Below are 16941 nucleotides of genomic sequence, written 5' to 3' on the forward strand. Positions count from 1 at the left end.
GGCCTGCCTATGGAATGACAGGTCTATAATTTTTAGTTTTGTGCACATTCAAAGCCAGTCACCTTGACACTTAACAGTCCATTATCTGCCGGCCACCGACCATATGATGATATTCAAAGAGTGACAGGTCTTTTCCATTACAGAATGATAAAATGCACTATGCTTTATTTGGATAAAGCTGTCTTCACAGACAGAACAAACCAGGTGCTTATCTGATCCTTGCATGCAACAATGACATTGGAACACCTTTTACTCTACAGGGCTAACCTTTTGTTGTTGTTGTTGTTCTTTTGGGATAAAGATGAGTGAAATGAGTGAAACTGGTATTCCCAGTATTATTTTCTAGAAGAACAGGTAAGCTGGCACTCATATCTATGTTTCAGTATTAAATAAGATAGATTGCAGGAAGCATTGGGAGCCATGTCAGGCAACTACATGATTCATAATCTAGGGAGAAATGTTTATTTTTTTATAAAAAAGATTGTTGTGTTTTCAGCATGAATACAGAGCAAGGTAAGGAAACGTGTCCCAGGATACTTGCCATCAAATAATAAAAAACAACAAACCGCCACAAATCAGGCTGAGACCTAGCATTTAATTCACACTTAAATAAGGGGCTGGATCCAGCCAGGGACTCTGCTGTACCTTCCCTGGATGGGGTAAATGTGTCTGTGGCTCTGTCCCTGGCCTGCAGCAAGAACATGAGACTGGTGACCATCTCTCTTTATAGGAAAAACATAACCTGAAGAGCAGACGGTGCTTGGAGCTGGTTCTTTAGGTTAGGGTGTTCCCTGCCTGGGCATCTCTTCAAGGGGGTTGTGTAATCCAGGGAGGGCAGGGAAGCAGTGCTTCTCTAACAAAAGCTCGAGCCACAGTGGACAGAGGGAGCCTCTTCCTTGCACCTTGCTGTGCAGGGAAAGACGTACCTTTGAGTGCTACAAACAATCTGAGTACAGGACCTGGCAGTTTTCAGGAACCTAATGGGAGATGGGCCCATGCAAAAGTCATAAACTCTGGTTTAGCCTCAGCACTAGTTTCTGTGGCAAATTGTTCTCAGTGAATTTTATTTATTTATTTCTAAATGTCAACTTTTAGTTGGGAATTCTGAACGTGCAATTAGAATAACTATTTTTAAACTATTTCTGAAGTTTTAACAAGGGTCAGTATTGTTTTTCTTTGCCGGCAGGGCCTGTTTCAGCTCCCAGTGACATTAACGCAAAGACGCTTACCGATTCATTGTGTGCTAGAGCAAGTGCTATATGAGTAACCATGCAGAGCTTTGCAACAGATAAGTTTTATCAACAGTTCATTTTGAAATGATCTTAAAATGATAAAAATCCTGTGAATTACAAATTTACAAAGCAATTTTCCTGAGCATTTAGAGTTAGCAATAGTAACCTTTGCCACGGGAAAAGATGATTTGTGGATTTTTCCAAATGATACACAGCTGCCATTTCAGTGTTAAATATTATTCTTTTAGCTCCTTGCTTATTGATTAATGAGTGATGATAAATCTACAATACTTCCGTGATTTTTTTTTTTTTTTCCCTGTAAGAAATGTACTTCATATGCAAACGTTCAGTCTCCTGTGTTCTCCTATGTGCACTATATTGCATGTATTTATAGCTCTGGAGAAAAGGCTAATGAAGAGAGCATATTCTGAAGAGAACAGTCATGAGACTTCATTTGTTCCCTACATGCTGCAATAATACTAATACACCTTTTACTCTACAGAATGGCTTGTACTTGGGGAATTGTGTTTCATCCAATTTTCTTGCAAATAATGAACAAGTTCCCCCAGGTTTATTGGCACTATCTTGTGCACACTTTTTTGGTGTAAATTATTTATTCTACTAATTTAACAGCAAACAGTCCTGGATAGTGAGCTTAGTGAGGCAATTTCATACATATTGGTTGTAGGTTAATTATTTAGGGATTGAGATATCTCTGGTAATGCCAAATAAGTACAGACCTAATCAGAGAAAGCAATTGAATGCATCTAGGTTTTCCAAATCTCAGATCATGCAACCATTATTTGATGGTCATTAAGTTTGGCGTGTTACTGCAAAGGAACACAAATGTATTTTGAAGTAGCCCATGAGTTAACCCTTATAGTTCCTATCATTTCCCAGGCGATTGACCCTTTGGTCACTATGAGCCAGCTAACCAGAATGTTCAGATCCACATATTCTGTTACTCTGGAAATGGAGACGGTTAAGGATGGTTTTGGATATGTGTCTCATGGGATAGCTTAACGGTTTAGAGGCTGTTGAAATATGAATGCTGAAGAATCAACAGATAAATCATATTTAGGACTAAAATGAACATCCTCTGCTGATTTTTTTAAAGGTGGTGTGCAGCCACACAGAGGAGATAGTTTAATTGTTATAATTGTCACTACTTTGTTTGTACATAGAGATTTTGATGCTGATCATTTGAAAAACATGAAACATCTCAAGTCCTATGTAGCGTCACTATCCACTGTCAGTTTAATGGGAATGGGTATTGTGTATTTTTTTAATTCAATGAGGAAAATGTTAATCAGTATGAGGTTTTCTCAGCTGACATAAAATAAGTTGGGCAGTTCATTGGAGAGAAGTGTAGGCTCTGAGTAAGGCATGGGAAGACAATGAATGAAAAGCAGCATGAGGATAAATCTGTGAGCAATGCTTGGTGTGGATAAAATGTTGATGTTAAGGCATAGTTGTTTCCATTCTGTAATCTTTATTTCTACAGTAAAATTACTGCTCTGGGCTGTACTGTGCTTGACTCCTTAAATGGCACTCCAAGCAGCCCTTCGGAAGAGCTAGAAACTCTTTTATCTTATGTCCATGTTCTAGCACCTCTTCAGTAGCAGTTGGCGGGGGGTTATTTTATTTTAGAAGATCCCTAATGGAGTAATCTGCTGTGTAGGCTGTTTGTTTTGGTAGGATTTGTTTTTATTTTCTCTTTACGTTTGTTTTTGTTTTGTTTTTTAAATACGCATGTGGATTCCTTTTTAACGTTAAATTTAAAGCAAGTTCCTAAAATGTGCCTTGAAGTTGGAGCAGATGGTAGGGAAGATTTGAGATCATCCCTTTTTTTCTAAGGCAGTTCATTCCACAGCTTTAGGTCAGACTTCATGGAAGTGCTTGCTCCCTTCCAGATGAGCCCTACCTTCTTGCTTAAGAATCTGTTTTGCTGGAGGAGTGGGTAGTTCGTTGCAAAGCTTTGGTATTCACAGGCTTTCCAGTGTAGAGAGTAGAGGATATGATGGTGAAAGCATGATAGTTTGCATTGTTCAAGGGATGTACTGAAGCATTCTGCACTAATTGGATTTTCTTTAGCACGAAAGCCTTTGTGCCAGATGTGTTGCACTGGTAAGAGAGATGAATAACTGAAGCCAGATCATTAACAAGCAGGATAGGATGGAGTCACTTAGCAGCAGATTGAAGGAAGCCCCATTCATTGCCACATAAGGGCATTCTGCTAGCAAGGATTTGAAGAGACAACTAAACATGTTTCCCATTTCACATTCAGTTGATCTGAGATGCATCCTAACAATATATTACAATATATTATTTTTCACTATGTAAAAATAAATACAATCCTTCAAGGAGGATGAAAAGCTCAGATGCATCAGCTGTTCTCTGGTAGGAAGACATGCTAATCTGCTAAATTCTTCAGTTGCTGTGGGATTTTTGCATTTCTAAGGAGAGAGCTAATAAAACTCATGATTAGTGGAAGAAGATAAGAGAACTTGGATAGTGCTTTAATGATGGAGTGCTTCAGGGAAGCAAGGAGACCTGGGGCTAGAGTCTAAAGGACAGCTTCTGAAAAGAAGCCCAAAGAGATGGGTGTTAAAGTCTGTCCAAGGTTCCATGTAGCTGTGGGGTGGAATAAAGAGATAGTTCCAGCCATGAGCTTAGAGATCATTCAGCAACTTGTATTTTATGGAACCATGGAAACTAAAAATTAAAAACATGAAAGGGAGACTGTAATAGTTGGAAGAGTACATGAGGAATCTTGGCAAAAGTATGAAATAAAAGATATACAGCTGTGTTAAGAAAAACGTTTAACTCCATTTTAAATGCCATGAGTCATTAGGATGTGTTAAAAGGCAAAAAGCAGCATAGTACGGTTTTCCAGCAAAGATGAAGAAGGAAAGCTGCATCTGTATTGTAAAATGTTTTAATTACAGGAGTATGCTGCACTTCTGTTTAGGTGCAGTCCCTGTACTCTTAAGTCCATCAGCTTAGAATTGTGCAATTACATGTGGAAATGTAAACACAGATAATCAAAGGCTTCAGAGTTACACAGGGTGAATATAGGAAGGGCTGAACGGGTTATGTGGAAGATTTGGAGCAATTGGACATTTGCTAGTTATTTTAGAATCTTATTTTGTTAAGACAAGGTGCCAATGACAAGTAAGAAAAATTACTTTTTTCATAATTCAAGAATTATATGACCTGGTAGGCTGGAATAAAAGAAAGAATCTCTTAATATTTGGCTTCTGTGGACTATTCATGCAGTACAACTATTTTTCCTACAAAGTTGTGAACGTGTAGGAAATTGAGCTGTGCAGTATAATTAGAATTGAGGAATAGCACATCTAATTTTGTGATACTAGTCTGGCCAGTGAGTGAGAGCAACAAATGAAAGGCACAACCTCGTAAGATGAATGATTTTCTGACTGTGATAAACCACTTGTTCATTCAGTACGAGGAAGAAAAATGGATATGGACTTAGAGAGCAGTGATGGATCAGTCTTTAAAAGCCTCCTAGTTTGGGGAAAAAAATTAAATATTTATTTTACTAACCTAGATGGGGACACTTTAGCTAGTCCAGTGTTTAAAGTTATGCCTGTATTACACACCTTAGAGTTCTGTAAAGAGCTACCTGACATAGAGGTAAATGAGCAAGCCAGGTACTGGAAACAATCTGGTTTCTAGTGGTAAGGAACTCAACAAGCCCTAATTTATCCTGTTTAAGAAAACATTGGTTTTAAATTCCTTCATTTTTCTTTCCTGCTTATACATTTTAAATCATCAGTGCAGGATGCAGTGAAATTAATGTGTTACAAAGGTGTAATTTTGTTGGTTGTGATGCTGTTTCTGGGTGAGTATTCAGTGAGAAGACCCTGGATCCCACTCTGCCAGGTTCCTTGCTTCTGCTTTGCTGATCTGAGCTGAGACACGCTTGCTGTAATACGACGTGAGATCCAGCACTGTACTTCCAGTGAAAGACTTCAAGTTCTCCCTTCTCTTTGTGGCATTGACTTGAATTTTTGCAGGGAGGGTGTTATAGACAGGCACAGCAGTAAGGATTTTTAATCCTTCTTATAACAAAACTCAGTGAAAATCTTCAGAAACTCAACATACCTTGTCTGCTAGGCTTTGTGCAGTAGTTCCTTTTTTAATTCTGCTGGGAAGCAGTTCTTAAGCAGAGTGCAAACCAGTAGGAATGACTGTACAAAAGGTAGGATGATTTCCATTGTGTTACTGAGCTGTTTCCTAGTTTACTTCATGGCATCTCTAATGGCATGGAGACAAAGCTCACAGCCTGTCTACGTGAAAAGGGGGGCACAGAGCTGATTTGGATACAGCCAAACTGATCAGGGAAACTTGAAATAAGAACACCTGACAGATTCAGGGGTTTCTGGGTGGAATATAGCCTTTAAAAGTCTCAAGAGAATAGCACGTTGTCTTTCAATGACATGTCTTTCAATAAGTCCTCTCATTTTCACATTGTTCTTTAGTATGAAATGTTAAATGGAGACTCCACCTGCCTGTTCCACAAGTAGGTCAGCAATTGATAACTGCGTTAAAATTGGCCTTTCCTAAATCCTCTCTCTCACTGTAATCCTTCCTGTCCCCCTCAATTTTCCTATATTCTAATGCTCCATTATGGAGAAAATGTTGAGTCTTTTTTCAGATTATTTCCAAACTGTTACCCACAACAGAGCTGTTTGGTTTTTGTTTTGGATCACATTTCTTCCCCAAAAGCTTCCAAAGATAGACATCACAGATACGATGACACATGGGAAAGAAGGGTTTTTTTATGCTTGTGCAAAATTCCGTGTCTTTTTCTATTGTTCCAAAAAAAACCCCAAACCGTTTTGGGCTTGTGAAAATGTCTTAAAGAATATATTCAGAATATTTAAATATATTTGGTAATTTAATTCTCAAGCCTAACATCCAGTTCATTTTCAATGTGGCCTATCACTTCTGGTGTGACATTACTGAAAACCTTCTGATTAAAGCCAGCTCTCTTATGCATACTTTACCTCTGTGACCTATGAGTAGCTTGAAACCATTTGAACTCCGTCTAAATTGGATCCCCCTGGTTGTAAGTGTTACTGCATGTCAGTTCTTTGTCAGTTGGATGGAAATCTTGCTGCAGAGGATGAAAGTTCACAGCTCAGTATTAATCTACTGGGCAAACTACATCTAATGCCTTCAGTTTTCTTGAAATACAGCTTCTGATGACCTCTGACAGGTAAAATACAATATAGGATTTTCTAATATGCATTTTTAGTGTAGGTATTTAAAATGTAGCGTGTATCATCCTTCTGTACCAAATAAATGCTATGAGGGATAAAATTAATAATAGCGACAAGTGGGTTATGGGCATGAAGACTTTCGTTAATAAAATATGTCTAGGTCCACTATTTCACAATTGTCTTGTTCTCAAAACAGAAGATGCAAATCCTGGCTTCAGTAAAGGCTGCTGTATACAGGCAAACTGCTTGCTGGGATTCCCTCGATATCTGTTGGATGAGACTTTCAAACTAGTGTGTGAAGAGGAGGTTAACAAAAAAAAAGTCCTGAAGCTGCGTGGCTTCTGGAGCGGGCAGCATAAATCATTGAATGCTGGTGGAGTCTGTCTTTAACTCACAAATAAGAGCTTCAAATTTAGTACCAGCTACTCTTTAAAAGAGAATCTCTATAGATTCGTGCAGCCTAGATGACACCATTATCAACATCCTCTGTTGCAGTGTGACATCTTTGCTCTGTCAGTGTTAGGGAGTCTTAAGTTTCACTTACATTACATTTGGGTTTGCTTTTGAAGTGACCTTCTTGTACATAAAATTCCAAGCTAAAAAAAAAAAAAGTCTAACAGGCACAGGTTTGTAAGTCTGCAACTTCATCTCACTTCTGTTTAAACTAATGGTAAAACTCAGACCTCTTTCAGTAGGAGCAAGATTGACTTGTAAATATTTAGTTAGTATCTGAAAGGAAACTGATCCTGTGTTCCTTGTAAATCCCAAATTGTCTCTGAAATTAGTGGGATTTGGTAGGATGAAAGGAATCGAAGATGAAGCTCTGGTTTGTGATGGGATGATGCTGGTGCTGGGAGAGATGCTTTTTAGGCACTAGACATGAATCAAATTCACCTTTCTCAAAACCCTGCTCCAGTCCCACTGGGGAGAACTGAAAAAGTGTGCTTGTGCTAGGCCTGAATGGAGCCTTTGGCTCTTCAAGAAGCCTGTGCTTCAGCCCTGTGTTGAGAAATTTTAGTCTATAAATTGTGTACCTAGTTTATAGTATCTTTTGAGCCCTTCCAAATCCTTTTGTTCTGTAACTATAGTTTGCATTTACAAAACATTGCAATTTGATAAGTCAGATAGAATATCTCATCTGATGACTCTCATCCTGTCATTCCTCTTAGGGAAGTACAAAACAATAGTAATAAATCAGTATCGATACAGCCAGAGGTATTTTAAGACAGCAGCTATTGGATCAGTTCTTGGACAGTTTAGGAGCATATTTTCCTGTTGCTTCCATTTTTAAACCCAGACTTCTAAAATCCTGAGAGCTTGACACTTTTTCCTATGAGTCACACAAAGAAAGAAATTTTTGATTACAACATGTGCAGAACCCAGAGTCCAAAACCTTGGAGTTCTCTTCTGTCAGAGGCTCTAACGCCTGCTATCAAAAGATACATATCAAAAGTCGGTGGAGCTCCCTGTGGGTGCAGTGTTCAGGTCACACTGATCTCTGGGAGACCAAAGCGCATTCAGCAACAATGCCACAGAAGTTTTCTATAAGTACACATGCTGTATGTACACATGTTCTAATATAAATATAGAATAACAGCATAGGGACTCTTACAACAATGTAACAAGAGCAAAATATAAAAAAAAAAAGGAAATAAAGCAGTTTGCAGACTACGGCAATCTTGTGGCTTGTGGGCTTTAATCATTGATTTTTGCTTTGTTAATTTGGCGGTATTGAACGTAGGTAACTGTAGCATTCTGATCCGACAAATATGTGGAAAAGAGCACACTGAAAATCCATCAGAAGATAAGTGAATGTTTCAAAGTAACATGAGTGTGCATAGTTAGTCAGATTCTGAACTGAAAGTACTGAAGTGTGGACTGACAGCGGTGATCTCTTCCTTTACTGTTCATTGGCTCACACTATTCATTTTAATAGAGACCCCCAGATAGGAAGAAGTAATTTACCCATTAGAACTCCCATATGTGGTAAATTTTCTTTTTAAGCTTACAGACTGCTTTATGATAGGCTAAATGTGAAAGAATAGAAAGAAACAAACAACAGTAGATGAAATAATAGGGTTTAATAGTTTTTGCATATGAAATAGCTGGCTAAAAAATCATGTATACTTAAAAAAAGCTTTTAGATCAACAGCTAATGTCTCAACTCAAATACAAGGGTCTGATCTCAAGGCAGGGCAGAACATCTGCTCCTTTCAATTCTATCAATTTAGCTAGAAGTGAAGCCAAGGATTTCAGTGGGATGAAGGTGATTCTGTAGCTTCTGCTCTCTAACCCAACAACATGAAGTGTAGCCTTTAGTCTGAAGCTTGGGCAGAAGCTTAAATATACATTTGTCCAGGTTTATTCTGGATTTTGACCATCTTAAGGTTACCAGCTTGTTCTAAATGGGAAAGAGTCATTGTCAGACTATTAGTTTATCTTGCAACTGGGTAGAGACATCAGCTAATCTGGGGAAGTTTTGTATCTGGATTTGTTTTAGAAGCTATAGAGTTTTGTAGGCTTAGCCCCGTACTGGATGTGCCACTGTGCTTGTAGAAGGTTGGGATCTAAACCCCTACTTTTTCCGTTGTCTTTTTTGTTGCCATTTTTGTATTTTTAATTTTTTTCCTTTTCACTTCTCCTTTCCAGAGGCGAGACATCTCAATGGACAGGTCACTGTGACAATGACGCTGCTACAAACGGGCACTGTGACTCTGCTGCTCTCAGCTACTGTCAAAGGCTACGCTGTGTGCGAATCTGAATGCACAATAGGGATCCACGGGAACCCTAGGTGGACAGAAAGGTACCCTGGTTAAATTCTAACTGAGATTTATAAACTGATTTTGTAAACTGGTTTTCTTTTAGAAGGCATTTTTTACAATAAGATCACAGTTTTGAATTTGCAGTAATAACATCACAAAAGATGGAATTGTGGTCAACAGGTCTGAGGAGGGGGAAGAACACTGATAGAAGGCTCCTCAAGTGCATAGTTTGGGTTAACAGTAACTGACAGAGAAAAATGACTTTTTAAGACAGGTTTTGAGATCACCTCATGGGAAAAGATGATATCAAAATCCATGGAAATCATTCCTAGATTAGTTTAGAAACTTGAATGTATTACCAGAAAATCCTCTCAGGATTCCACTTACCCTTTTTCTACTAAGCCTCCTATCTGTATATTCCCTAATAGAAAGAAGTCTTCTAGATATTTGTTAGCACAACTTTCTAATTAGGCTTATTGATAATTAATCTGGATAAATCCATGTGCAGAAACTTCTCATTATCGTTCTTCTAAAGCATGATATAGGACCTTCAAGAGATGTTTGTTTACAGACATCTTCCATTTCATAGTTTCTGCTACGTGCATGCCATGGTGAGATTGTGGGTATAGTTCAGTTAAATTTCCAAATCAGACTACACTTCAGAGAAATTAGTGCTTGGTATCCACTGCTTAATCTTGATGATTGCCTTTTGTACATGAAAATGTTGATGTGACTGTAATAAATGTCCTGACATAAATATTTTCATTTACAATAGCACACTTTCTATCATTCCTGGGTCTTTTTGTTTTGTTTTGTTGTTTATTTGTTTGATTTGGGCTTTTTTTGTTACTTCCCGTTCTTGTTCAGCTCTACAAACACACTACTAAGTGGCAGGAGGAATAACATATAGCTTGCAGTCCATCATCTGCATTCCCTTTGCATTAGGTGTAACACTGGCATGAAAATCAGAGCCCCTGCTCCAATTTTTCCAGCTGTCTCTGTCTCCCTGTGATCTTTTAGTACAAATTTTCTGGCAAGTCTTTGAATATGCAAGCTTATATCCCTTTCTTGAGCATACATACACATGTTGCTATCTCAAAACATGGGTACAACTGAACAGAATCATTAATGGGTTTTTTTCAGTAATTTGAGTGTTTACTGATGTAGGCAAACCCTCAAAACATACAGTATCTTCTTCCTTTGTCCTCGTGCTCTCAGATTGCTATGTAAGTTTGTTTTGTTTTCATTCAAAATGTATGAATAAAGCAATATCAGGATCTTTTCACTGCCATCTTCAGGTCTTATTTATAGAGTACTATTACAGCTTCAGGAATTGTTAACTTTTAGGCAATAAATGTCATCTTACTTCTGAGGTTACATTTGTTTTATTTTCCTTAGCAATATTATTGCTTTAAAACTGTAATATGTTTTCTATTTTGGTCTTTTTGTATTGCCCCAAGGGACTTGAGCTATAACTAGGATTTGCATTGGCCACAGTGCTGTTCTTATTCTGCACATGGTTACGGGTAGACAGGCGAGAGTGCCAGGGCCAAACATGGTATTCTATTGGAAGAGCTTGTGCCAAGATTTGGGCTTGAACAGTTTGGAGGAGACATGATGTCACTGTCTCCGTAAAGTGAATTTGGACAGGAATGTTGTATTGTATTTTGGGCATGTGTTTAAAAAATAACAATTAAAATAATATCTTGTATGTTTCCTTAATTTTTGTATTTACTCTCTGGTTTCACAGTCCTCGCCCTACATTTCTCATGTCCTAGTAGTATTTCTGTTTCATTATTTTTCAAGCAGAGTTTGATGACACTGATTTAGCAGGTTCTCACAGTTCACTGCTTCAGTTTTCATCAAATTATACTTCTAGTTATACTAGACACTTTCATCATCAATTTCCATATGCCTCAAAGACATGCAGGGGCCAGTTTGCCAACACTGAACTCAAATGCTAGACAATAACTGGAATACAGGATTTTTTTTCCTAGGGTGTCTGAAACAAAGAGTGTAGAATCCCTCAGTTCTTAGCAAGTGTTTTCAGCCTGGATGCACTAAAAATCTAGACAATAGCTGCTACGGAATATTGATTTTAAAACGTCAAATCAAGGGATAAAAATTAACATTAACCAGAGATTATACCGTAAGACCGTATCCATTTCTTTCCAGAAGCCTATCTTACATTAGAGAGCATTGTATTCGAATTCAAGCTTTGCTCTTTCACCACAGAATGGGAGGATTCATAAGCACTCTAAGCTGTATTTTCTGTACAACAGAGTTTGATAATTATGATAGTTAACAGATAATAAAGATTTTGACTTCAGGCTCTAGGTTTACAAGTACCTTCAGCCCAGCCGTGTTCCTGGGGATATTCAAAGTGACAAGACTCCTGAGAATGACTGCGAAAGTCTTTTCCTTCCTTTAGGGAGTCTTGTTCTTAGCTTCATGCTCAAATTGGAAAGATCTCCATGTTGGAGCACCTGACGCTTTTAAAGTGCTCATCCTACAATTCCCTACAATTTTCTATAAAGGGACCACACTCCTGACCCAAAGGTCATTTGTAGTCCATAAACTGGAACTAGATGTAGATGTGCTGGAGACCATGGTTCTTAACGTCTGTCAAAAACGTAAAGTTAATTATGCAAGGCATGAAGTGAAGCTCTATTTGTTTGGATGTAAAGAGGTTAATTCAGAGTAACTGTTGACAACAGTCATTATCATCAGATGAATTTGCCATTATAAATCTGTAGTCTTCAAAAAAATCTTCAAGATAGCATAGGAGTAATATTCTCTCTTCTGCACCACCATGTAAATTGCTTTACTTGCACTGTGAGCTCAGATCTATTTCAGTTCTGCAATTTGTTTTCCATGTGGAATTTTGACTGATGTTGAGAATTTCATACATAACTTTCAGCGCAGTAGGGACTTTCTCTCAGGAATAGAGAGAATTTTTCTCTGTCTGCAGGAATTTCAGTTCGTGGAGGCTGTCATTTGCAGAATGCACTCGATGTGATATAAACCCACTTCACTGAATCTTCGCTCTAAAATCAGAAGGACATGGGTAGAGGGAGAGTGTAGACAGGAAGCTGTCTGGCATCACTGTGACTTCTCAAAACTCATGGGGACACAGTTCATCTTACAACCAGGAACAGAAATGTAGTATGGACAGAGTCTGCCACAGGATGAGATAATCTATGTGGTGAAGAGGGAAGGGAGTTGTTGAATAAGTTAAAGGTCAAGGAGAAGAGAGGTTTGTAATACTCTTTACTGTAGTACCAAATGCCTGTTTCCTGACAGACCTTCAAGTTTTGGAGTTATTGGTACAATGAGCTTTTGAGTGCCTGAACTGCAGCTGAATTAAACGGCTGGTTTTCTCAGGCATTGGCTTTCACTCAATGCACTGTAGACCACTTAAGTGATAAAATGATCACTTGAGGAAAAAGACATCCACCTTCTCCTAAACAGGTAAATTGATATGCAATAAATAGGATGTTTGAACACCTCACATTACTCCCACAGTTGCGTGTTCCCTGCCACAGCTCATTGACCAGAAGGTGACCACCAAAAACCTTTCCTTGTATGGTGCCCTGAACCTTCGGTATCTGGGAGTTCCTGCAGTAATGTCTTTGCAATAACTGCTGTGCATCAGACAATACTTGCATCTTTATGGACATACAAAACTGAAGTTACTGCCTGCTCTATTATGAAGGAATAAATCACCCATACATCCTTCTTAATTTTCAAAAAGAAGGTTTGGTAGAATGTTCAAAACAAACAAACAAAATTAATAGGAATGGTTTCTTCTCTAGGTACCTTGGCTAGCAGTTACACTGGGAGTTTTCAGAAGGGCAAATGATTCACCCACAGCTTTTTTGCATCATTTTTTATTTCTACAGAGGGTGAGTAGGAAAGTTCCAATCAAATATTTAATTTAATTTAATTTAATTTAATTTAATAGGGGCAAGGCAGCAGACAACCATTATCCTGTGACAATGTTCTGGTCCATCGAATATAAAAAGAATGCCCAGAAGACAACTAGTGATATTTCCTTCAGTAGTCTTAACTGATGGTCTATCAGCATTATAGTGATGTGTTCCTCTCTGTCTGCAGATTCTGACAGAAGGCTCACTTCCCTTTGAGAGTTGTCCTTTTTCTCTAAAGGCTGGTGCACTTATATGGAGAGGCCATGGATTCTTCCTGAAGATGTAGTGTTTGCTGGAGTGTTGAACAGGTTAGTGTATGGGCCCATGTGTGTGACAGAAACAGATAAAAATTTGTAACGGTAGAGATTACAAAAATCAAAAGCCAAAAGGCTTTTTTTTTTTTTTTTTAGGATTTTTTTAGGATTTAATTAGCTGCTAGTTCCAGTCTGTGATTTTCTTAAGGCGAAGAAGCTCTAAGAGCTAAAAAACCAGTTTGTATCTTCAAAATTGGAATCCTGTTTTTTTTCTGTTTGTTTGTTTGTTTGTTCTTTGTATCTAATACCATGTTCTTCTGTTGTTTTCATGTTGTTGGCCAGCATGCACACCAAATGCTCTGTGACTTACAGGCTACAAATGGAGGAAGAGAGCAATGGAGAACTCTTAATCTATGCAACTATATTCTGCAAATTTGGAATGTAGTATCTGCTCAGTGGGGCATGAAGCCTAAACTAATGCAGTTTTCTCCTGTTGTCTTCTGTTCCACAGTTACTGAAGAATTTCTACTTTAATAAGGGGAACAAGCCTGTTAAGATTTGGCAGAATCGCAGTGGTCTATATTTAAATATGGTGAGTCCAGTGACTTTCAGTGTAGATTGCTACCAGTGGTTGTCCACTGGATCAAACTCTGCATTCTTAAAATGTTAACAAATCAAAATATGTGTTGTCTAGTGCTGTACCAGCATGCCTCAGTCTCTGCAGGCGGAAACTGAATTCTCTCTGCAATACAAACGAGAACCCTTGATGCTCTGGTCTTAAAATGGCTAAACATCCACAAAATAACATGTATTCAAACAAACGAACCAACCCCTTCTGATACTGTGTCCACGCTAAAAGATAGTGTGAAACACTGGCCTAACTTTTTTTGAAACTGTAGCATACCCTGTGCTGGTCTTGGACCTGCACTACAGGCTCTGGCAGTCTCTATTATGCCAGCATAAGCATCCAAGAGTCTGTGCTGTGGTCTATTCTGGGGAAGTGATATGCCTTAAAACCCTTTTTGCCTTTTTGGAAGGAAGCTTTCTTTAAAACTGAGTTTGTTCTTGTATGGTTTGTATCCCTGAAGCATGGGAGCAGAAGTAAGCGGCAGGGTCGTGGGGCAGTTGTGGAAACACCCTTGAAGTAACATTGTTGATCATTTTATACAGTGAGACCTGGCCTTGTAATCAGGTCTTCTTCCTTTGGTCAGACAATGGAATATTCTTGAGCTTACTGTGAGACTACTCTCAACAAGCAACATGCAGCAAACTGTGGAGCACAGTAATGCACCGCATGAGGTAGTACGTCCTGACCAGGTAAGGTCTGTATCAGGACAGTACTGTAACCACAGACCAATGTCACAGTATACACTTTGAAAGGTTTTTAGTTTTTTTTCATTTAATTCCTTTCTGAGTAAAAGATCACTCAAAAAGTCTTATTATTTAAGGAATGAGTTCTCAGAGGTGAACTTTAAATGATACTTTCTTGTATTCCTTCATGGATACTTAGGGAAGATTTTTCTCAAAGTAAGAAAGAACATAGTGAGGTGGGTGCTCATGGTGTACTCTGGACTACCCTATGTGTGTCTCAAAAGTTGTTAGCTCTGTCTTGTGCTTGGCAGAAACTGGAGACAGTGGTACCTATGAAGCGTGTTAGAGATGACACAATAGACTTTGAAGAATCTGTATGCTTTTTGTGATACTGTAGTGTTTTATAATTTTTAACATGCATCTGCTGCATCTGTACCTTTGATGATACTTTAGATTTGTAAAAGTGAAAACCAAAATCCAGCGCAATCTCTGAACGTGACTAAGATTTCATGTATAACATACACCTTTAACATTACAAATAGGCAGTATTAAACAAAAGCTGCTTGTTCACTGTTTTGAATTTCACCCACCTAGAAAAATCAGTCCTGTGACACTCACAATGTTTTCAAATTTCTCTCTGAGACCCTCTTGTTAAGTGTGTATTAATAAATACACATTCCGGCCAAAATAAAGCTGTTTTCTTTTTCTGTACTTACAGACTTGCATTTTGATGGTGCTCTTGTGATTAGAAAAAGAAGGCAACGAAATGCAACTCTTTGCCTCAGAAAACCCTTTAATCAATTTAAGAAAAATCCTTTTTTCTTCTCTTAGCAACTCCAGGGCCAGCAGGTTTCTAAAGCGGGTACATCTTTGGAAAGCATACTGTTCTCCGGGAAACAGAAAACAAGTAGTTTGTAAAAAGGAAGAGTTTTGTTATGTGCTCTTGACAGAAAGTGTTTCAGAGTTTGTCAAGTCACGTATTAAAAACAGTGCTCCCGATGAGTGTATTACAGCTTGGTGTTGTTGCTGAACATTTAGTATTGCGAAAAAGATGTGACCTTAGAATCGGGTCCCACTCTGGATTCATATGAGCAAAACCCAAGTACCACTAACTTTCAGGCCACATACCTTGCTTTATATAAGGACTAGTGAATTAGGTAAATGCTTATTTCAGTACTACGACTAGGGGTAATGTCTGATTTGTCTCTCACCATACGACGCGTCAGAGAGAAGGTCTTTAGGCTTTCTAATTCCCAGTCCAGTCACCTTATCCAGGCTTCTACCCTGTTTCTCCCTCTGTGCTAGAAGCTCATTTTTGTAGTGCTGGGAGGTCTAGATGTATAAGGACACAAATACAGGAAAAGTCCTGCTGCTGCAACTGCAGAGAAGGGATGCAGCAGGTTCAGGATCAAACCCGCTCCTCCTCACCTCCCCCTGCTTCCCCCATGTTTTTATATTTAAGCTGGCAGGGGTACCAATGAAGCTATCCTGTTCTCTTTGTGTCCCCAGTTGCTAATCTCGCTCCCTGCCTTGTTCCAGCAGAAGCATTTGTGCGGTTACGAAGTGGATTGGATGAGGCGACCGACCCACATCAAAACAGGCTGCTGGGGCTAACTGGATTGGTTTCCCAGGTGGGGTTCCCTGTTCTCACATGAGGGCTAGCGCAGGGACGAAAGTGGGGTAAGTGGGCTGAACGCTGGATTGCTTATTTTACAGCTGTCAGAGTAAGTCAGCTAAAAATATTTGTGGAACTATGGCCTCAGACTCCATTCCAGGCAAAGATTCCCTGGAAACGTTGCTTTGATTTGTTGAGGAGGACAACTCATCTGTGGGCCATTTTGTCTGAAACAGGAATTCTCCTTTGGTGGTTCACAGTGCTTACTTCTGTTAAAAGCAAAAATGACAATAGTAAAAAAATCAGACTTAAAGGTCTAATATGGAATTTGGAAAAAACCTCACGCCGTTTAGTCTTTTTTCAGGTTGATTTTTCTTAATTTGCCATGCTTCTAAACAGGACAATCCATCCTAGTGGATTTCTGTTTGGCAATACTGGGGACCCTTTTCATTGTTTTCAACAACAAAGAAAAACCTGCCTAGTTGCCATGCATATCAGAATGTTGGCCAGTGTCAAAATTACTTGTTTTAGATATGTAGGACACTACTTACTCTTAGAGGCCTGTTAGAAGCTTCTATTTTCTGTCACC

General features: G+C 38.7%; 1 long non-coding RNA gene across 2 annotated transcripts; it reads left to right on the top strand.

Annotated features, from left to right (window-relative positions):
* The first annotated feature begins 9136 nt into the window (after positions 1 to 9136).
* Positions 9137 to 16854, top strand: LOC115352103. Of its 2 annotated transcripts, XR_003926992.1 has the most exons (6): positions 9137 to 9284; positions 13059 to 13148; positions 13360 to 13480; positions 13938 to 14018; positions 14638 to 14725; positions 16247 to 16854. It is a non-coding gene; the product is annotated as an uncharacterized LOC115352103 (long non-coding RNA). The 2 variants fall into 2 exon arrangements; XR_003926993.1 differs by lacking the exon at positions 16247 to 16854 and having other exon boundaries at positions 14597 to 15386.
* Positions 16855 to 16941: the final 87 nt, after the last annotated feature.

Source organism: Aquila chrysaetos, chromosome 16, assembly GCF_900496995.4.
Source record: "Aquila chrysaetos chrysaetos chromosome 16, bAquChr1.4, whole genome shotgun sequence".
Classification (NCBI taxonomy): Eukaryota; Metazoa; Chordata; class Aves; order Accipitriformes; family Accipitridae; genus Aquila; species Aquila chrysaetos.